We start from the raw sequence: 14,816 nt of genomic DNA, 5'->3' as shown, positions 1-14,816 counted from the left end.
CAGCCCCGCTCCATTCAGCGGCGGGCGCAGCCAGGCTGTCAGAGGCCGCCGCCCTGGGAAAGCCTCCTTCCACTTCGGCCAGGGATGGGGCAGATGACAAAGGACCTGGACTACAGACACACCCGGTGCAAACCGCTCCAGGCGCAGAGACGCCTGCAAGAGAAGCTTCTCTCCAAGTGTCACTTTTTAATGGAGAAAAAGGAGAAATTCAGCCTCGTGCCTCTCTCCCCTCCCCTCCCCCAGCCGTAACCGCCGAGAAGCTGCGGGAGCAGGAGCCCCCACGCCCCCCAGAGAGGCGCGGGGAGAGCTGGGGACCACCTCGGGCCGCCGCCGAGAGCGCGCCTGGCCCCGGGCACCTGCGTCCCTGCGGGGACCGCGGCGCAGTGTGGCCCCCGCGCCCCGCGCAGCTCGGACGCCGTCACTCACCAGCCGAGCGGCGAACACCCTCTGGCCCGAAGCCGTCTCCTCCCGGGGTCTTTCGGAGGGAGCTCAGCTCTTCCCCGCTCGCCACGCCGGGCTCTGGATCCGCTGGAGGAGGCGGGACGCCGCGGAGAAAGCGGGCGCGCAGCGCAGCCGCCAGCAGCCCGGCGCGCAGGCGGCGGGAAGACGTCTCGGCGTCGCCGGCCCCGCGGCCTCTCCGGCGGAGGGGGGCCTGCGTGTCAGAGGGGGGCCGGGGAGGGGAGGGGTGTGTCCTGGGGCCGGTGGAGGGGGCGGGGATGTGTCCCAGAGCTTTTGGGGAGGAGAGGGGGTGTGTCCCTGGGCTGCTGGGGAGGGGGTGGGGACGCGTCCTGGGGCCGGGGAGGGGGTGGGGACATGTCCTACGGCCGCGGAAGGAGAGGGTGTGTCCCCGGACTGCTGGGGAGGGGAGGGGGTGTGTCCTGGGGCCGGGGAGGGGGAGAGGGTGTGTCCTGGGGCCGGGGAGGGAGGGGGTGTGTCCCTGGGCTGTTGGGGAGGGGGTGAGGACGTGTCCTGGGGCCAGGGAGGGGGTGGGGGTGTGTCCTGGGGGTCGGGGAAGGGGAGGGGGTAAGTCCTGAGGCTGCTTGGGAGGAGGCGGGGATGTGTCCTGGGACCAGGGGAGGGGGAGAGGGTGTGTCCAGGCGGCTGCTGGAGACGGGGAGGGGGTGTCCCAGAGAGCAGAGCCACTAACTTTCAGAAATGAGGCTGAGAGGAAGGGAAGGCGCTCCGTCCCCGTCACTGCAGGCCCTGCGCACACAGAGCAGCGCTCTTCCGCAGGCCGACGGAGCAGCCGCCCGGGAGCAGGTAATAAGCAAGTTGCCCCCTCGGTTCCTGAAGCCTTTCCCTAAGACCCGGTTCAGTCAACCTCGCGTCTCTCAAGACAGCTTGGGAGGAAATCCGGGTAGTAGCTAGCAGTGGGTTTGTATTGGTTTTAACAGAGATCAGCTTCCATCCTGATCTCCCTCCCTACCCTCCCACGGGGGGTATCCTCAGTGACACTCTCCATCTGCCTTCCTTCTCATGAATTAAATGGCTTCTCTGATGTTGCCTCACTGCAAAGCTATAAATTAATTACCACATCACCCACCAAGCCCCTAGGAAGAGGAATGCCAAGAATAAATCTGAGCTTTGTTCTTTTGTATGTTGAACAAGTCTGTCATTAATCAAGCCTCTCCACCCACATGTAGGGAACAGACCCAAGGCTGGGACTCACTGTGAGATGTGTGTCTGGTCGCCCTACTGTCTTTCTGTGCATTGTGTCAGAGTGACTCAGCCACAACACAGATATTCTGGGGAAACAGGAGAGACAGGACCAACTGTTCAATAAAGACCTGCTTACTCGCCAGCTAGACCTGACTGGCAGACGGGGCGCAGTTTTAAACATTTTAAAAGGTTATTTCACAACTTGCAGTGTTCCCCATCTTTGAGTCACAGAACTGCTGGTTGTTGGTCAGTCTGAGAAACGGAAAACCAGGACTGCATTTGGAAATTTAACGAAGAAATTCATAAGGGGCCACGAAGCTATTAACTTTGGTGTAGCATATAAAAAGTTAGTGGCACGACAGACTCTTGAAGTCAATTAGAAGCCGTATCAGAAAGTGTCTTCCAGAAATAAATTCATCTTGAAAGGTCCAAAACAGGGATGGTACAAAAAAAATTTTTTTTTTGGAATGAAAGTAAAACGTTGAGCTTAGTGCCCATCTTTATTTTATTATCCTGAGGAAGTGATGGGTCATGAAATATTCCATTTTTTTCTCCCTTAGGTAATTTCTCTCTCTCTTTGGGAACCAATGTAAAGTTAATAAAGGATGAGTTGAGTTTGCTTTTCAAATATTCTGGTAGGGGATATGTCCTTTTCTTTTTTCTCTACCCTTATAACTGGAGTCACTGAATAACAGTCAGGGGCTGGGGTTCCCCCGAAAGTCATCACAGTGATGCTGGAAGCGGGGAGTCTCTCTAACACACATTTCAGGTCCTCACCACCTCCTCTTCTCCAGGAAGGGCTTAGAACAACCTTTCCTCTGTGAATCAGGAGGAATACTTCACTGATGACAACGCCCAGGCAAAGGCGGGAGAATAGTTGGGGACGAGGGGGTGGCATCGCTCAGGATGTAGTCACCGTGATCTCAGCTCTCAGACACCCAGGCAGCCCTCTTCAGCAAATCTGCTCACCTTGTGGACGGTGGAGGGGTCTGAAATGGCTTTTGTCCAAATGCTTTTTTATTTTTAGTATCTTTAGAAATGATCATATGATTTTTCTCCTTAGCTCTATTAATTTGATGGAATAGAATGAATTTCCTAGTAATGAACTATTCTTGCATTCCTGTAATAAACTCCACTGAGTCATGGTCATTATTATTTAATGTTCTGATAGGTGTTACTTGCTAATATTTTATTTACAATTTTTTCATTGGCATTCATAATTGAGATTTTGACCTTTTTTGTGTCATGGCATTGTGATCAAAGAATATTATCTGTAATATTTCTGTCTTTAGGGATTGATTGACTTTCTTTGTGGCCTGATTTATGGACAATTTTTATGTCTGTTCCTTGGTCACCTGGGAGAACAGGGTTGCCTGTATGTTCAGGATAAACTTGAATAATGTATATCTTATTAATGATGTTATTTATGTCTTCTCTGAACTGCAGGTATTTTGACTTGATCTGTAATAGACTGAGAGAGTTTTCTCTTAGATATATTTCTCTTGACATCTTCTGCAAAGTCTGCTTTATAAGGTGCATGCTGTGTTACTTGGTGAGTATGTGTTCATAGTTGTTACAGCCTCATTTTGAGTTTTGTCAGCTCGGCATCACAAAGTGCCCTTCTCCTTGGTATATTTACATGTTGGCTTGCATCCTGCCTTATCTGGCAGTAAGGGCCCAGCCTTGCTCTGTCTGCAGTTCCCTCAGCCTGGCGTGTCTCTGCTTCCTCCTCCACGCTGACTCCTGAGCCACTCTGATCCGTGTGTGTCTCTCATGGACAGGATTTCAGTCTGCGATGCCGTGTGCTGCCTGCACCCTGCTCCCTGTCCTGCACCTCCTGTCCCCAAACAGTGGGTGTAGCTTCTGCAACTGCTCTTCAGCTGATCCCTCATCTTCAGGGACAGAATTGTGTTCTACCTGAGGCTTTGCTTACCTGAGTACCTATGCGCTGTTTCATGAGCAAAACATGTTTGTATTTTTCCTTTAGGCTTGTATTTACAGTGTTTTTATTTTCAGGGTTCCCCAATATTTCTACAATGGAGTAAATTCAAACAACTGCTTTCAGATTCAGCTTAGAATGGCCATTGTGTTGGTGGTGCGAATGACATCTCACTTGGACAGCCTGACACAGTATCCCCTTTGACGCTCCTGGTCATGCCGAGTTTAGGAGAGCAGGGCTCCCCGTCACATAGATGGGGTGAGCGTCTCCAAATTTTATGTCCTCATCATTTCTTACACAAGTACTCAGACAATTCAGCTTTCAGGTAAACTACAGAAAGGCCCTGACGTGAGCAGAGCTGTGTTCCAGGGCCTTGAAGGCAGAGCTTCAGATCATAAGAAGTAAAGTGATCAGAGGTTTTGCTCTCAATACTAACACTGTTGAACACTGGAGGGTCTTCTTATTGGAATCCACTTTTCAGGGGAAACTTTGAAATAAAAGAGGCCCTCATCTCTTGAGGACAGTTTGAGTGTGGTCCTACCCCAGGGCCCCTCCCTCCAAAAGCTCAGATAGAACATCACAGGGTCCCTGTGAGTCATTTTCAAACTTAGGCCCTGGAGGCATGCTCTGTCAGGAGAGTCCGGTCAATTATTTTCAGATTTAAAAGCATATGGTGGTCCATCCACATTGCTGCAAATGGCATTATTTTATTATTTTCTATGGCTTATTTATTCAGTCCTCAACAACTATATGTACATATATGTGTGACTGGGACATTATGCTGTACTCCAGACACTGACACGTTGTAACTGATTATACTTCAATTTAAAGTAAAGAAAGAAGCATACAGTGGTCATGTAACAAGATGCTAACAAGATCCTGAAGTCAGGACCCAGTTCAGCCCAGTGATGCCCCTTCCCTTCTGGGGCTGGGGACAGGGAGGTCACAGTCAGCTTAACACAGCCTCACATTAAAGGAAACATAGGCATGTCCACAGGCTTTTTCTGGGGAGCGGAGGAAACACATGGCAATCTTTCACATCGAGGTACTTCAGGATTATGTTTTCTTCTAACCGGAAATTCCCGAGTTGTCCCAGGATTGCATATCTGAACCATGCTGACGAGGGAGACCCTGCTTGAGCAAGACTGGAATTCTGAACATTCTGAGAAGCCTCATAAAAATCCCACAGGGATGGACAAATGCTTATGCTGTGGTCATGCAAAGGAAAGCCCCCTCGTGATCCGGGGTGGAGTCTGCGCCTTTTATACCCACAGCGTCTACAGCAAAGGAATGCAGAGCTGGGGTGTGGGGAGGAAGGGCCTGGGGATGGGCGAGGGACGAAGGCCAGGTGTCAGCCACCTGGGGGTGGGGCTGCGTGTCTGTTGACCGAGGGCCTGTGTATGGGTGGGGGCAGTGTCTGGTGGTTGGGTTTTTTTTCCCTTTTAAAAAATTTTTTTTTTTATTTTATTGAAGTGTAGTTGATTTACAGTGTTAGTTTCAGATGTACAGCAAAGTGATTCAGTTATACACATACATAACATATTTTTTTTCAGATTCTTTTCCATTATATGTTATTACAAGAAATTGAATATAGTTCCCTGTGCTGTAGAGTAGGACCTGTTTATCTATTTTATATATAGTAGTTGGTATCTGCAAATCCTGAACTCCCAGTTTATCCCTCTCCACCCCCTTCCCCCACCCAGTAGCCACAAGTTTGTTTTCTATGTCTGTGAGTCTTTCTGTTTCTGTTTTTGTTTTTGTTTTTGTTTTTGTTTTTAAAGAATAAAAAACCCTCTAGTCTGAGAATCACTGGTCTGGAGCGTTGTATTAGTTGATAAAAATAAAGAGGTGGGAGGGAAATAACACTGGTGGAGTCCTGACTACCTGTGGTCTCTTCACACGTGTATCATTTAATTCTGACCGAGATTTGGAGGCAGGTGTCCACAGTGCAGCTGGGAAGCTAGGCGGGGTCTGCACGTGAAGTCTGGACTTTTCTCCTGACACGTATGTTCTCTTCCTGGGGTGGGAGCCAGGCTGGGTGAGCGGGGAGGTAGCACTGCTGGGGGGCAAGGCTGTCCAGGCTGCCTCCCCCAAGCCAACCTCCACTTGGCCCCAGAGTTGCCCAGCAGACACAGATCTGACCTCAGCATAACACGATGCCTCTCCATGACTCTGAGGCTTACTCTTTTCCTGGAGCAGTGTAATTTAGACATCTTTCTGGTTAGGTTCCCTGATTTTTTTTTTTTTTTTTTTTTTTTTGCCGGTTGGAGGACAATTGTTTTGTAATCTCCATTAACGCAAAAAAGAACAGAAGTATAATTAATCATGTGTGCTGACTGCATGGTTAGCTGGGGTGGTTTGTGGCTTGGATTCCACTGATTCTGTCCTGTTTCGGGGCAGCTGTGTGTTTCCCCCTGTCCCCCTGAATGTTCTCACTGGGAGTCAGGGATGTGTGTGGACGGGTCTGCAGGACTTCGTCACCTCTGTTCATCCTTGGTTAGGACCCCAACAATCCTCTTCATTGCAAAACCCCTTGGTCTTGTTTACAACTGAGTTTGGTTACAGTTGAGAGCGCCGTGCAGGAGAGGCCGGGGTGGGACCAGACTCTGGATTCTGTTCTTCTAAGGAATCCACTAGCAGAGAGGAGTTTCAGAAATGTCTGTTTGACCCTGATTAGAGCTCTAGAACATGGTTTGCATAAGGTAACCCTGGAGCTAGTCATAAATTATGAAGACAGACTCCTTAGTCACTCCCGTCCCGACAGTTCAGGCCCCAGTGATCCGATATGTCTTATCGGAAGGTGCCTGAGGCAGGGTGAGAGGTATCAGGCCCCTAAAGTCTCCACCCATCCTCTCTGCCCCCAGTCTCTCCAGCCAGACGACCTCCTGTCTGTCTCTGCCCACACAGCCGGGGTCACCATCCTGCCTCCTAGGTGGGGTTGGGTCATAATCGGTGATGACAAGGAAGCGGCCGGCCGTCATCGCGACTGGGCTGATAGCAAAGCCCTTTCAGTGCTCCAGGGCGGGCAGGCCACGCGGGCTTCTCCCCGCCCCATCTCCTTCCTCATCCCAGCCTGGTCCCTCTCGGCCCCTTCCCATCCTGGCCTCTGCACCCCTTCTCCCTAGCCCTTCAGTCACCTGTCTGCTTAGAAAGCGGACCCTGCTTTCCCACCACGGGGCAAAGATGCCTGTAGTGTCCAGGTGAGGACCACGCTCCCCCCGAGGCTCCCACCCAGCGTGGCCCTGGCCCCAGCCCATGCTCCCAGGGGAAGGGCAGTCAGGGCTTGGCCACGTCCGGGCTCCCACTTCCCTGAGGACCGCATTCAGGGCACCGGCCATCCGGGTAGGTTGGGTGTTGAATTAAGGGTGTGATCAACATCAGCATTCCTTCCAGAAGCTGAGTGCAGGAGGGTGTCCAGCGTGTAAAGGACATTTTACAAAACGATTTACAAAGACCTAGCAGGTGGTGCCACTGAGGCGTAAGCAGGAGTGAAGCCTGTGAGTGAACACGTGTTCATATCTCCCCGTGTGTTCCTCGCAGGGAAGAGCTCTCTCGGGGCTGGGCCGAGGCTGCAGGTAGCATCCGTCGCCCCTAATGTTACCTGGAGACTCAACCGCGGTGTGGGGAGGACAGCCCCTGCCCACCCCCCGCTGTATTCAGAAGACATTTCCGCCTCTCCCCCAATATTCAAATGTGGCCGCCTGTCAATTTTCTTTTTGCACAATGAAAGGAGCTAAAAAGCGACATCGCTGGCGTGAGACGAAATGTTTGAGATGCACTGACGTTATTTGCTGGACGTCCTGTAAGGACGTGGCTGGTGCAGCCTTGGAAAGGAGGGTGCCCTAAGTCTCCCTTTCCCGTCCTGCTGGGGGGGGGGAGGGTCACCGGCACCAGTGGACATACTAGGGACTTCCTGCTACCCCAGGAGTGTCGCCTGGGGTCTGGATGTGCAACAAAACCATGCACGGAGCGGCTCGTTTCGACTCACGCAGCTCGGGACGCGATGATCTCACTCACTGCTCCGAACCAACATCCTGTGAGGCAGATGCTACGACCTCATCAAACTGGCTAGGGGGCTCCCTCCTTTCTGCCGCTGCCTCTCACCATCCCCACGCCCCGCAAGCCCCCTGCACTCCTTAGAATCTCTTTCCTTCCTGAAGAACAACGAAACAATGAAACAATGTAGGACTTTCCATGACTCCGCATTGCAGTCCTGGGGCTTCAGAACCCTTCCGAGGGGAGGCTGAAGCTCAGGGACAGAGCGCACGCCTAGCCCCCACGATGTCCTGGGTTCAGCCCTCGGTGCCTCCATTAAAATAAGTAAATAAGTAAACCTAATAAGCTGCCCCCCCCCGAAAAAACCAACAACAAAAATGCAACCAAAAAAAAGTGACATCACCACTGATCCTACAGACAGTAAGTGAATAATGAGAAGGTCCTGTGTATTATGAACAATACAAACTTATGCTAATAAATTCAACCACTTAACTCGTTCATTCGAGATGAAACAGGTAACACAACCTTACATCTGTTAAGAAGCTGACTTTGGGGAGGAGGGTGCAGCTCCGGGGTAGAGCACGTGCTTAGCATGCACAAGGTCCTGGGTTCCATCCCCAGCACTCCACTGAAAAAAATAACCCAGAAAGAACTAAAATAAAAATACACAACCTATTGAAACATCTCTCTCTCCCTCCAAACCCCAGCCCCTGACAGCATTTACCTCCCAGGCTGGAAGAAGGTCGCTCGCGGTGGGTGGTGGAGGGGCTCCATGGCTGCCCTCCCTAGTGACTGCCTTCCCTTCTTCCTGCCGTTTCCAAAACCAACACTCACATGCGTTACCGTCTATTGAGATAAATTATTATTGCCATGGCGGGCTTTATATGCAGCACTTCGTTCTCATAGTGACCTTGTATGACCTTGCAAGGGTGGTTTGACGTGTGCAGGACACTGAGGTCCAAAGGCACTGGGTCACCTGCTGAGGTATGGGGGCAGGGCCAGAACTCAGACGGCGGTCTGGCTCCACGGCAATCACCCTGCTGCCCCTTTCTCGAGTGCTGACCATCACACGAGGCTGCCGGGCCCCCACACCCTGATGAGCCCCGTCCCCGCTCTGCTGACCCCAAGGCTGCAGGTCCAGACTGAGAAATTCTCTCCAAACCTCATTCCTCACGAGGACCACTTGGCTTTAAGAAACCAGCTTATTGGTAACAGGCAGGTTCTGGGGCTGTGGAGGGGAAGGAGCCTGCGTTTCTTGGGGTCTAGATCATTTAGGATTAGGGTCACCTGCACGTAGCACCTCCCACCTGAAGACAACACCAAACACAAACGTGGGTGACTTATGATGGAACCAGACAGACATATTCATTCCTCTATCACGTAAGAGAGATGTAAAGTTAGGATGCTATGTTGGCATCATGACTGTCGTGGCCTCATTTCTAAGGTGGACGTTTGAGTGTCGGTTCCTACTCCAGGAAGAAGGGAGAGGCAGCGGGCATGTGTCTGCTGTCTTTCACTTCTGCCCACAGCTCCGCGGAGGCCTGGACTCAGTCAGACAGTTGCAGCCCGTGGTCAGAGAGCTGAGAACACAGAAGAGACGGGGTTTCTGTCCCTTGAGGATGGGGGAGTCGTGGTTTTGGGGTAAGCCGCCTGCAAGGCTGTCAGCCTCCCTTCCAGATTCACTAGGGAATCCCAGGCAGTCATTCTCCAGATTTAGCATCTTAAGAATCTCCCGGGAAGCTTGGTAAAAATTCAGATTCTTGGAGCCACTGTCAGAGATTCTGATTTGGTAGATTTGGGATGGGACCCAGGAATTGTCAAATCTTTCCAGCCACCTCCTCCTCATTCAGGTGACTTTGGTGCAAATGGATAGGGACCCACCTGCCTCGTGGGAAATACCTGATGGGCTCCAAACAGAAACCAGGTGGAGAGAGTAGAGGGTCTGATGAAACCTAGGAACTCACTTAAAATGAACCCCATCTGTTCCTCCTCTCATGAAACGATATATGTATCAAACCCGCTGCTCTGGTGGCTGCAGTGGGGTCTGTGGAGTGAAAGAAAAGCAAGTCCTTTCTCTTGGTAAGAAGAGAGGGTGCATGTGTCCAGAGAAAACTCTAACTTGAAAAGGCACCTGCACCCCAATGTTCAGAGCAGCACTATTTACAATAGCCAAGACATGGAAGCAACCTAAATGTCCATCAACAGGTGACTGGAAAAGAAGCTGTGGTGTATTTATACAATGGAATACTACTCAGCCATAAAAAAGAATGAAATAACGCCATTTGTAGTAACATGGATGAACCTGGAGATGATCATATTAAGTGAAGAAAGACAGACAGAGAAAGACAGATATCATATGGTATCATTTACATGTGGGAAAAAAGTGATAAAAATCTTATTTATAAACCGAAAATAGACTCATGGACATAGAAAGCAAACTATGGTTACCAAAGGGGAAAGGGCAGGGAGGAATAAATTAGGGGTTGAGGATTTACAGACACACATCACTGTATATAAAATAGGTAAACAACAAGGACCTACCATAGAGCACAGGGAACTATATTCAATCTCTTGTAATAACATATAATGGAAAAGAATCTGAAAAGAAAATATATATGTATGTATATGTATAGCTGAATCACTTTTGTACACCTGAGGCTAACATTGTAAATCAACTACACTTCAATAAAAAAAAAAGAAGAGACAACGAGATCAACAAAATATTCTTTAAATTCTGTGAATTAATTTTTGGATATTTTTTAAATCTAGGATTCATTCTTTAAAAAATAGCTAATGTACATTTTTTTTACAGTTAATGTCTGAAATGAGAAAAGGTTTAACCACCTCAAAAGAATTACACAGCCTCAGAATTCCTTCTCCCCATGAGTTTAAATAAAACAAGTTGGAAAGAAGACAGAGTGGGGAGCGTACCACATGAGGCAGGGTGTCTATGGTTACAGACTTTTGGTCACAAAATTCAGGTTGACTCCTTGAAATACAGCCCAGTTCAAATTCACAGCCAAAAAGAGGATGCGAAGAATAGGCAAAAAATACTGTAGCGGTCCTCGAAAACCAAGGACTGTTTTAAAAAAAAAAGAGTGAAAAATGGTAACACTATCATTCCTTCTTTAACAATCACATCATAAATAGCTTTCCCCAGCCGGCAACAAGGCCTTTTTGTCCACAGTCTGAAGGCAGAGACCTCGTAAATTGGCTGAGGCAGTTGTCCCCCGTCTGACCACAAGGCAGGGATTATTCACAAATGGGTCTCCTGCTGGTAGGCTCCTCAGCGCGTGTCCCTGCTGGGTTCAGAACGTCTGACGCTCACGGCTTGGGTGACTGACACATCGCAGATACAGCGAGAGGAGTCACAAGCCCCCGGCCTTGAGATGCCGCCGCCGTCAGCCGTGAGGACCTCCCTGGGGACGAGGTCTAGGCCCCCCCACCCGGTGGAGCCCTGAGGACCTCCCTGGGCACAAGGTCCAGGCCCTCCACCTGGTGGGGCCCTGAGGGTCTCCCTGGGGACGAGGTCCAGGCCCCCCACCCGGTGGGGCCAGCGACATGTGGTCCTGATCCCCTGGAGACTGAACATAAGCACGACCTCACCCGGGGAGGACGCAGACCCTGCCTCCGTGCCCTGCTGAAAGGCAGCGTCAGGAATTCCTGCTGCCACCCAAGGGCACGGGCCGGACACCGGCCTCGGAGCCCACGTCTGCTGCTTCCCTTTGAATCTGTGAGGAGACTGTCTTCGTGACCCCAGACTGTGTGTGGCTAGATTTTAATGGAGACGAAGCGTGTTCTTTTTGCCTGGTGCCCCATCCCTCGGGGTACAGGCCGCAGCTTGGCTTTAAGAGAATCAAAATCATGTGTCTATTTTCATGATGTTTGGACAGAAAGTGTGCAGAACTGAAGCATGAATGTATCTATTCTCCATATTTTTATATGAAGTTAAAAAAGTAATGTTTTATAAAAGTGTGTTTGTGTGTGTACGTGTGTGTGTGTGTGTATGTGTGAATTTAGCATCCTCTCTAGGAATTAGGGCAAAAGCACCCAAAAGAATTGGGAGTTTGGGATGAGCAGATACACACTACCATATATAAAGCAGATAAACACAAGGCCCTACTGCACAGCACAGGGAACTGTTCAATACCTTGTAACAGCTTGTAACGAAAAAGACTGTGAAAAAGAATATACATGTATAACTGAGTCACTGTGCTGTGCACCAGAAACCAACACGACGCTATAAACCGACTCTACTTCAATTAAGAAAAAATAAATAAAAAGATGCCTTGCAAGAAGTCTGCCCCCCGCCCCGAGTTCTCTCTCTCTCTCAGCATCTCCTTTAATCACGTGACCCCAGTCCCTCAGCCTCTTCCTGTCGCAGGTCTTACGCATTTGCAGCCTGTTGCTATGGCTGCTGCAGCCTTCCCCTCCTGGGTTCAGCTCCAGAGGATTCAGACAGCTCCCGGGAAAGGCCCTGCCCTCAAGGCTGTCACTGCAGGGCAGGGGGAGGACGGGCTTGGGGAAGACACAGGCATGGTTAACGGGGATAGACTTCATCTCGTGGTGCTCCCAGCTCCTTTCCCAGCATGAGGCCCTTTTCTTACGAACTCTCAGAAAAAATAATGACACGTGAGCGATTTCCCCCAGCCAGTGACCGGAGGGGCCCGGCCACATCTGGAAGGGTGGTTTAGCGCGAGGGTTCTGTCCCCAAAAACACAGGCAACATGAGCCCCTTTAATAAGCGCTTGTAAAGGCGTGCGTGGGGCCTGTAAAGCTGCTCTTTGCCAACGTTCCATTTGTTTATTGAGGCTTCATGGTTTTCCAAATTGGAGAAAGTTATTTCAAACATGTATGATACACACATGAGCAGTTTCCAGAGAAGAATAGACCTCTGGCAGAAACCCCCTCCAGCCCAGGGCAGCTGCCCTGCCTCCCCAGTGCCCCTCCAGCACCACCATCCCTGCCCTGGGCTTCCCACTAACTTACTGCTAGTATTACTTTTTAAACACGAGTGACAGAGTCCACAGTGTCTTTTGCAATAATAGTAAAGTCCAGGACTTTTAAGAAAGAAACAATGAAGACCAATGTGGTGGCCATGTGATGGCAAAACAAACAAACAAACAAACAAAACAGACAGACCACAAGAGGCAAAAACCAAACCAAGAGATAGACACTTTTCATTTTCTTCACGAGACTGGAGAGTCTGCTAGCCCACGCCGGGCACCATCTTTGAATGAATTCCCGGCTACAAACCAGAAGACTCACGCTGTGGGGTCTTCAGTGCAGCTGGCTCTGCGCTGCACGGCTCAGCTTTTCTGCACAAGGCTGGCACAACTTAGTGGGATCCATGGGATCCACCTGGTATTAAGGTGGGGCTGCTCCCGTGGTTTAAAATAATTATTGGCCCTTTGCCGACAGATTCGTTCAAGTCTCCCGCCTTTATCCACAATGAATTCTAGTCTCCGGAGCCAGCAGGAGCGGGGACACTTCGGCTTCTCCTGGGAGACTCGGGGTCACAACAGATGCTCGTTATTTCTTATCACTTCACATCTACACATGCAGCGCTGCGCTCACGCCTCAAACCCGCCAAGGGAGGGACGGGTCCTCTCCATCACTTTCCTCCCGAACACAAATACGTATGTGTCACAACCAGACCCTGGCAACCCAGACCGAAAACCTGCCTCCATTCCTGGCACTGTTGCCTGGGATTCAGGATGCAGCACAGTCAAGGCTGGAGAGGGTGGACACACATCCAAAGAGGAGGAAGAGGCCCTGTGGACAGGCGAAGAGGAGGCTGGGCAGGATGCCGGGCTGCGGGCTCGGAAAGAATTGCGGTGGATGCTCCCTGAGCATCCCAGCCGTCAAAAACACCTGCCGCCTCATTCAAGACCTTGATCTCAGTGATGCTGCAACATCTCTGTTCATCTTGGGTGTAAACTAGGGCCACCACCTTGGCTGGGCTTGCCCAGGACTTTCTTGGTTTTGGCATTGAATCTCCCATGTTCCAGGAAAGCCCCCAGTCCCAGTCAGAGGACTAGGTCACCCCACAAGGACCACAGACACAGGCATTTGAGAGATGTAAAGGCATGCCATGCATTTCAAAGAGTGACACTAGAAACTAGCTTTTCTCTTGTGCCTTCTCCAGAGCACTTGCATTACTCTTCACTTGTTACTGAAGGATGCTGGCAGGGACCAGGCATTGGAGAAGTGGAAACTTCAGCCATTAAACTAGCAAGACGGACTTCCCCAAGGAGTGAGCCTGTGGTTCTGAGCAGACAGCGCAGAGAGCTTCATCCATAAAAAGGAATAAAAAATGCCATTTGCCGCAACATGGATGGACCTAGAGACTATCATACTAAGTGAAGTAAGTCAGAAAGAGAAAGAAAAATACCATATGATAGCACTCATATGTGGAATCTAAAAAAAAAAAAAAAAAAAAAAAAGACACAAATGAACTTATTTACAAAACAGAGACAGACTCACAGACATAGAAAGCAAATTTATGGTTGCCAGGGTGGAAAGGAGGTGGGAAGAGATAAGTTGGGAGTTCAAGATTTGCAGTTACTAACTACTATATATAAAATAGATAAAGAACAAGGTCCTACTGTACTGCACAGGGAACTATATTCAATATCTTACAGTAACCTGTAATGAAAATGAATATGAAAAGGAACATCTGTATGTGTATGAGTGAGTGATCCATAATGCTGTGCACCAGAAATTGACACAACACTGTAAACTGACTATAGTTCAACTTAAAAAAAAGACCCAAGAAATCTGAATTTAAGTTTAATACCAAATCTTTAGGGAAAAAAAAAAATCACTGAATGCCTCGAATGTCAATTTATCCATCCATTAAATGGTAGTAAACTTTCTCTCCTAATTAAGAAATTCTTATGAAAATCAAAAGCTCTAAAAACTGTGATGGACCCACCTCCACTGTGCATTGAGACTCACCCCCTGTCACTAAAGCCACGGCCGACTGGGTTTTCTGTTGTTCACGTGGGAACAAGATTCTGGCTAATTCGCATCTCACCACGAGATACAGCTCCTCCTGCTGCCGAGTGTTCAACCTCGGGGTCATGCTAGACCCCCAGCTCGTGGAGAGACACGGCTCCCCGGTGCCTTGGAAGGAACTGGACTCGCCTCCGCAGAAGACAGGAAGGACGTGGGGTGGGCGTCAGGACAGGACCGAGGAACTCAGGGCCCTGTGGGGACG

General features: G+C 49.9%; 1 protein-coding gene and 1 long non-coding RNA gene across 5 annotated transcripts in view; one reads left to right on the top strand and one right to left on the bottom strand.

The window, feature by feature from the left end:
- PALLD (palladin, cytoskeletal associated protein) overlaps positions 1-14,816 on the bottom strand; it is a 283,258-nt gene that overhangs the window by 193,424 nt on the left and 75,018 nt on the right. Inside the window, exon 1 of one of the 4 annotated variants that reach the window (XM_074355728.1) lies at positions 427-611. The exons of the other annotated variants lie outside the window; for them this stretch is intronic. The gene's annotated coding sequence lies outside the window, so the exon portion shown is untranslated. Of the gene's footprint in view, positions 1-426; positions 612-14,816 lie in introns of those variants that run through there. 4 annotated transcript variants of the gene reach the window in all.
- Positions 955-4,028, top strand: LOC141575725 (uncharacterized). The gene is made up of 3 exons (XR_012503482.1): positions 955-1,260; positions 3,106-3,211; positions 3,676-4,028. It is a non-coding gene; the product is annotated as an uncharacterized LOC141575725 (long non-coding RNA).

This window comes from Camelus bactrianus, chromosome 31, assembly GCF_048773025.1.
Source record: "Camelus bactrianus isolate YW-2024 breed Bactrian camel chromosome 31, ASM4877302v1, whole genome shotgun sequence".
NCBI lineage: Eukaryota > Metazoa > Chordata > Mammalia > Artiodactyla > Camelidae > Camelus > Camelus bactrianus.
This window is presented reverse-complemented; position numbering and strand designations above follow the sequence as displayed.